At 39.2% G+C, this 8,124-nt stretch overlaps 1 pseudogene; it reads left to right on the top strand.

Moving 5' to 3' along the window:
* The first annotated feature begins 2,245 nt into the window (after nt 1–2,245).
* On the top strand, nt 2,246–5,339 carry LOC149208656 (cellulose synthase-like protein E6; annotated as a pseudogene).
* The last annotated feature ends 2,785 nt before the right edge of the window (nt 5,340–8,124 follow it).

Raw genomic sequence — 8,124 nt, 5'->3', positions numbered from 1 at the left:
AGAAACCCGGACTCCAGGTAATCCGTCTCGAATTCGTTTACCGTTTAGTTTTATTAGATACGTTAGTACATCTAACATCTCTTGTCGTTGTAGACTGTAGTATAGTGATGACTCGATGAGTATTCCCGCCTATCACGCGGCCCGCGGGTGACCCAGTTCGATCCCCGACAACGGCGAGTTTTGATTTCCAATTTCTTCGCGGAAATCAATTGCAAACGGCGTGTTTTGTTTTCCAATTTGCCCGCGGTAATCAATTGCAAAATAACTAATATTTAGTATTTGGTTTTCCAATTTCAAAATTAATTATTCAGTTTTTACCACATTTTCTTGCTTCAACTTACATCACCCAATATTAATATGGTGTTGTAAGACTTAACAGAAGGCATTCGAAATCAAACGAGTCCAAAACCGCAACAGACATGATCTTGATCGAATATGGAAGCAACATGTCGAGTCAATAATCTTCACGGGAATCAGCCCAGAAAATAAGCCCATCACGGATTTTGCCATCATTGTGATTTTAACTAATTCAGAAATGGAGGAAGGCAACATTGCTAAAACCATTGCAATTCAAAAATGAAAGAAATATACTAGCAAAACGAAAGTAATCTTATAGGGATATTTGTAATAATAGTTAAAAAATATTCTATACATTAAAGTTAAATTCAACTATGTAAAACAGTGCTGCTCATATTTTCACAAAAAATCTGAACATCAAATAGATATTTTGGGAACATCAAATGATAATGGGTAGGAACTAGGAAGCAGTGAAAGAGGGACTTTGCGAAACAGTGAGCCAAAGTAATAAACCATCCTTAGAATTACTGCGTACCTTTTGGCTGTTGAAGAGCGTCTTCAAAAGAAGAGTTTTTCCAGATCCACCCTTGCCAACAACGCCAATGCTCTTCGCCTTGGGTTCATCGATTACCAGCTTTTCGAGAATTGAAAATGCTTTTTGCTGTCCCACTATAAGGGGTTCGTCGATCAATTTCATCATTGCAGACCTCGTTGGAGCCAGAACACCATGGTATGTACTTGCAAAAGTGCTTGAAGAAGTCAAGGCTACGATCTGCCCTGGTTCCTCTTGGAGCTTTTGAGTTTGACCCTCTAGTAGCTCTGGAATTTGGGCCAACGCAACCAGAGGGGACAATTCGATATGTTCATTGATCTCTGAAATCAAACCCTGATCCTCCGGCTGGTTTGATAACGAGATATAATGTTACACATAGGTATTGTGGAAGTTTGCACCATTTTAGATGCCTGCTGGAGAAGGGCATCCAACTCTTTAAGCCATCCGTTTACAGCTGAAGCCTTATCTTTTTCCTTCCTGTTTATTGCTGGCCGGTATTTTTGGATCTCCTTAACGATAGGCTTGATTTTCATTACCAGATCATTCAGAGATGCCATTTCCTTTTGGCAGCGAACCGCAATGTTTATGTGATCAAGAATGTGCTGGATAGTTTTGTCAATACCAACCCCAATAAATCCAGAGCATTGAATACCCACCAGAGCATTGAATACAACTACTTTTGATGCAGAGATTTCAGGGTATAAAAACCAAACGCTATGCGAATGCGATACATATCAAAAGCCGAATGTGAATTGAATGCTAATTTGATAACTGGTAAGCGGTAAACCCGAAGGGCCGAATGTGAATTAAATGTTAATTGAATGCAAAATCTGCATCCTGATCCGATCACTGTCACACGCGGTACACCATATTAAAAATGCCATAGGTTAAATATATATAAAGAAAAATTATAAAAAAAAAATTAAAACTTTTAATTTTTATACATGCCCGTCAATATGACGGTTTTGAAAATGAATGGCAAGTTCCGCATGACGTGGAGGTTCAAAAATAAAACGTATTTTACGGGTAAAAATGCAAAATACGTCCATACGGGCGTCAAATTTAACCCCTGCTCCTGGTTACCTATCATACCCTTTTCAGGTTCTCTAGCGTCAACGGGAGCTGGACAGGACAGTTAGCCACACATCACTCCTGGTTACCTATCATACCCTCTTCAGGTACTCTAGCGTCAACGGGAGCAGGACAGGATAGTTAGCCACACATTTATAATGGTACCCACGAGACAATGACTTCGTGTACTTCGTTTCCATAAGAATGGCCAAAAGGTTGAATGCATCATAATGTTCAATACGGTGCGTGAGAAAGTAAAGAAGCCAAAAGCATACATGGTCTGGTCAAGAAGCGAAAAGCATTACGCACTATAACACGCTGGCGATGGAGCCTAAGGGCTTTCCTCTGTATACGACACTGGAAAAGAAATCCTTCATATACAGAGTTTATGGCTGCGCCCACTTTTCTGCAATAATTGGTCTCATCTATTATCGGCTGATGCATATCCCGAGTGAGGATTATTGGTCATGGATTGTGATATTTGTGGCAGAACTAGGCTTCGCCTACAGTTGGATTTTGGAGCAGGCCATCAGGTGGCGGCCTGTTGAGCGAAAAGTCTTCCCAGAAAGACTTTCTAAGAGGTAATAATCTGCTCATCTATCTTCCAGCGCGACCATAATTAAATATGCTTTTAAACGTTACGAGGGTTAATAGTTTGCTCATCTATATGCTTATGAGGGGTATTAATTTGCTCATCTATGCTTCTAAAACATTTTCATGGGTATGTTAAATGAATATAATTTACTTCATGAAAATGGGCAGGTTTGAGAGAGATCTACCGCCTGTTGATATATTTATATGCACCGCTGATCCCATCAAAGAACCCCCACTGACTGTCATAAACACAGTACTGTCGGCTTTGGCTGTAGACTATCCTGTTGGAAAACTGTCATGTTATGTTTCTGATGATGGAGTATCCTCGCTTACATTTTATGCTCTCCTGGAAGCTTCACGTTTTGCAAAGATGTGGCTTCCATTTTGTTATAACTATACCATTCAAGACAGATCACCAGAGGCATATTTCTCGGCAAGCTCTGCTCAGGAAAACGAAAATATGTCCTTTACTAAAGAATGGAAGAGTGTAAAGGTAAAAAAATTATTTTTTGTATTTTTAATCAAAGGAAATGATAACCAGGTTGGGCTAGATGACCAATTCTAATACATTGTTTAGTGAATATATCGAAGCGATTTAAACAAATAATACTTCACGCTTCTTAACAAATAACATAGTGAACGCCAATTGAGTTGCGATTTATTTATTTTGTTCCACAGCCTGGATTTGGCTTATACATGTAGCTCTTCTTTTGTTTTATTATTTCTACCAGAAAGCGTATTTGGAAATGAAGGATCGTATCAATAACGCCGTGGAGATGGGAAGTGTTCCAGATGACAAAGAGAAAGAACACACGGGCTTCAAAGACTGGATTTTAGGAAGCACTAGGCGAGATCATTCGAGTATTGTTCAGGTACTCCTATGAACCTTGCTTGATATGTGCAGATGCCGTGCTAACATTAGTTGAAATCACCAGAATTTCTACTTATACATTTGTCGATTGTGTCTTCTTCTCTACGAATCTTTCGAATGTATATGCAGATTCTACTGGAGAACGGAGACGACAAGGACATTCAGGGTAATGATCTGCCCACTCTTATTTATGTCTCCTGTGAAAAGCGACCAAGAATTCCACACCATTACAAGGCCGGCGCTCTTAATGTTCTGGTAATATTTGCAATCTTCTGGTAATATTTGTCTTTGTTTTAGAAATGTGGTCACCTCATATTACGGCTGGTTTGTGATGTCGACAGATTAGAATCTCCAGCTTAATGAGCAATGCTCCCTTTATTCTCACTCTTGATTGCGACATGTTCACCAACAATTGTGAAGCACTTCGTCAAGCCATGTGCTTTTTCTTGGACCCACAAACAGGTCACCAGTATGCGTACGTCTAATTCCCTCAAGGCTTTCATAGCATCACAAGGAACGATCTGTACGCAAACCATCACTTGAGGATTTGCTATGTGAGTATGATCCGCACCTTTTACCAGTAGGGTCTTAAGTTGCCCAACCATGCATTGAACCTAAAGAGGAAATCGTCACTTTTAGTGTCAATTTAAAGGAATGGATGGTCTCGAAGGTCCACTATATGCGGGCACTGGATGCATTCACCGTCGGGATGCTTTATGTGGGAAGGAAGTAAGGCATGCGTCCTCCAAATCGCTTAAAGCCTATTCCATTTCTAGAGCTCAAACGAGTCCATCCAAGATGCTGAAAGATGCAAGGGATCTTGCCAATTGTGCCTGCGAGGAGAACACCCTGTGGGGCAAAGAGGAAAAATTCCAACCTGCAGTTTTATTTTTAATTCACTTTTAAGTTTCGTACCCTCTATATATATCCCTGAAATTGAACTTGATAAATTGCAGGTTGGCATGATTTATGGCTGTGCTGTGGAAGATGTATTGATAGGTTTCGTTATACAGTGCAGAGGGTGGAAATCTATTTACTGCACTCCAAGGCGAAAAGCATTTTTAGGTGGCGCGCCAGTGAACATGAATGACACACTCATTCAAATCCAAAGATGGAGTGTCGGATTCCTGGAGTTTTTCTTGATTCAGTTTTCCGCATATGTTTATGACTTTCAACGGACAAGTATAACCCATTGTATGTGTTATGGTGTTTTCTGTCTATGGGCTCCCTCTTCTTTATATATATTTTGCTACGGTTTACTTCCTGCCCTCGCCATGTTTAATGGAGAGTATCATTATTTCCCAAGGTAATTTTTTCCTTATCAAATTCGTCCATATTTTTACATCACAGACCAAGACGAATTACTGATGATTATAAGTTTGTGGCAATGAATAGGCTTCAAATCCATGGTTCATCCTCTTCGTCTCATTAGCAGGATCTGCATATGGGTACAGTCTGATAGAGTTTTTGTTCATCGGGGGTTCGTTTAAGAGTTGGTGGAACGAACAGAGGATGTGGATGATTAAAGGCATGTCATCCTATTTGTTTGCATTAATCCAAGTTGTTTGCAAGATGCTCGGTTTATCGGAGGTAGGCTTCGAGGTGACAAGCAAAGTAGTGGATAACAAAGCAGCGAAAAGATACGAGGAGGAAATGTTGGAGTTTGGTGTGGCATCTGCTATGTTTGTCCCACCAGCAACTTTCGCAATAATAAACTTGATATCGTTGGTCCGTGGACTAGCAAGAATCATGCGAGAAGGATATCAGGCTTTTGAGTGTATGATTTTGCAGTTAGTTTTGTGCAGCTTCATAGTGATAATTAGTTATCCTATATTCGAGGCGATGTTTATGAGGAAGGATAAAGGGCGAATACCTACTTCCATTACCGTTGTCTCCATCTTTGTTGCAGTTTCTGCGTGTTCTGTAACTTCCACGCTCATTCCGACCTGGTGAAACATCCACCGGAAGAAGTTGAAAAAAACGTTTGGTCGATGACTCTCTCTTCAATGTTCAAGTATGCATCTGCATTAGTTTTTTAATTTACTTCGTGTAGTTTCAGAGATTTGGACTAGAATAATTGTGTCATAGATATGGACTATATTAGTGGAGATTCATTCAATTCAATATTGAAGCAGGTCATCTTAATATACTAGCTTTGTATAAGATAAATTACATGGTAACAGTAGTTTGGATGGCTCAGAATTGTAAAATGGAAAATTGAACATCGAATCCACTGGCGTGGAATGTGCCACTTTATTCTGGGATACACGAAGTTATGACACATGTAAACATTGCGGTAATTTGTCTCTCTGCTCCAATTCTTATTTTGCTTCTTCCCACCCTTATTGCCACACGGGTAATCAAATTCTTATTGACACACAAGTTTTTTCTTTCAAACTTGATTGGATGGTAATTTGGGAATTTAACCAGAGTGAAGGAAAAGTATTAATTCTTCGATCATAGTTTTAGTTGAGGCATGTCTAACTTGGGTAAAATTATCGAGCCTGTCTAAATCTGGCTTACGGAAAATTACTTTGGCTTTTCTTTTTAACTTGGAATTTTGACTAGTACCCAATTATCGAGTCTGTCTAAATCTGGCTTACAGAAAATTACTTTGGCTCTTCTTTTTAACTTGGAATTTTGACTGCTTGCATAACTTATGTCTTCATCAAGTTATAATTACCGAGTAAGGCATTTCATTTTGAAAACAACTTCCCTGATTGTGACTGTCACTGTGTCACTCTTTGCACCATCAGATAAAATGTTAAAAGATTGAAATGTTCAAATCAAATGTTAGATGACTTTTTTATTTAGACAAATACCTACTTAATAACTAACTTACTAAACTAATCTCTCTTGCACCAAGCTATGATATACAAGGTCGATTTGCAGGTCTCTGTTGCGACCCTGAGCCAAATGCTTGATATACAAAGTCGATTTGCAGGTTTCTGTTGCGAGCCTGAGCAAAACGTTGAATGTGATCCTCCTCGGTATCGGTTTGATTCCAATAAAACGGTTACCCTCATTTTCATGAGCGTGAGCATGCTTGATATACAAGGTGGATTTGCAGGTCTCTGTTGTGACCCTGAGCCAAACGTTGAATGTGATCCTCCTTGGTATTGGTTTGATTCCGACAATACGGTTGTTGGAATTTAATTCCAACTGCAACAATGAACAGCTGGACAAGAATATGATCTGCAGTAAATACTCCAGGCTGATCGGTGCATCAAAGTCAAGCCCGATATTTTTGCACATTAATATGCATTAAAGTTTCAATTGAATTCCCCTGCAGACAGCCGACTTGTTTTTTGATAAAAGCATTACCGCCTTGCTGCATTAAATACAGAGATAAACATTAGAAGATATTTTGTAATATTTTATTGTTTTAATCAGATATGTTTTAGCATATAAATATCACACAGCAGTTCTGTTTTAAGGTTAGCAGCAGATTGATAGAGAGCAGAGGAGAGCACGCAGCAGCGTGAAGATAATACTTGTCAGGCACAGCAGTGCACAGCAGGAGTAGATGCAACAGTGCAACAGAGAGCAGAAAGGGAAAAATGCACAGCACTGCAGATATTTGAATGAAATTTGTTGAACAGATGTTTATTTGTGTGGAACAAAAGCGTTCCTTGGTGAATCTGTTTTATAATAGAAGTTGTGAAATTCCCTCAGTATGAGGAAGACAAATCTGTAACAATTAGTTTATTTTTAATAAACGCAAGTTTATTTTTCCTGTTGCTGTTACACCGTAACTCAAAAAATACTTGATGTCAAAAAATTTACGTTGCTGCAACACCACGAACAGCGTTGCTGCAACACAAGTTACAACAACTGAAAAAAAAACTGTGTTGCTGAAACACCGTTTCTAGCAAGCGATTTTCTGTTTTTCTGTGCAAAAACAGAGCAATTTTTGTCTGTCTGTTATGGAATTTATCAAAAAATTCCAACATGGTATCAGAGCTGGTCTAGGCACTCAGTGAGTCAAAAACAGAGATTGTTTTTCACTGTAGGAGCTGTAAGAAGTTTGTTGAGCAGAAATTTTTCCAGCAGAGAAAGTTTTTGCTTGTTTTCATTTTACAGTCAGTATCTCTTCTTCAGCAATACAGGTTAAGATGGCAGATGTTGGAACAGGTTTGACAAATTCCCAACTGCCACAGTTTAATGGGAAAAATCACAGTTATTGGTCCATAACAATGAAAGCATTGTTTGCTTCTCAAGGAATATGGGAGTTGGTTGAAAATGGCTATGCTGAACCTGCAGATGCAATAGCACTGGCTGTTATGACAGCAGCAGAAAGAGACCAGTTGAAGGGTGACAGAAAGAAGGATGCCAAAGCCCTCTTTTTCCTCTTCCAATCAGTACATGAAAGTGTTTTTCCGTGGATTGCAGCAGCAACAAAATCTAAGGAGGCATGGGACATTCTCAAAACTGCCTATCAAGGCATGGAGAAGGTGAAGACTGCAAAGTTGCAGATGTTGAGGAGAGACTTTGAAAATCTCAGCATGAAAGAATCTGATACAATAGATTCATTCTTCACTCAGGTTATTGGCTTGATAACCCAGATAAGATCTCCTAGTGAGATTCTTGAAGATAGAAGGATTGTAGAGAAAATCTTGAGATGTTTACCCTCAAGGTTTGAATCTATTGTGGTAGCAATAGAAGAAACAAAAGATCTCTCACAGTTCATGGTAGATGAGCTGAGTGCTTCTCTGTTGTCTCATGAACACAGACTGAG

Source organism: Pinus tabuliformis, chromosome 1_2 (assembly GCF_031772625.1).
Source record: "Pinus tabuliformis cultivar Carrire ecotype Pingquan chromosome 1_2, CPIR1, whole genome shotgun sequence".
NCBI lineage: Eukaryota > Viridiplantae > Streptophyta > Pinopsida > Pinales > Pinaceae > Pinus > Pinus tabuliformis.
Note: the sequence above shows the minus strand (reverse complement) of the source record. Positions and strands in the feature narration are given on the sequence as shown.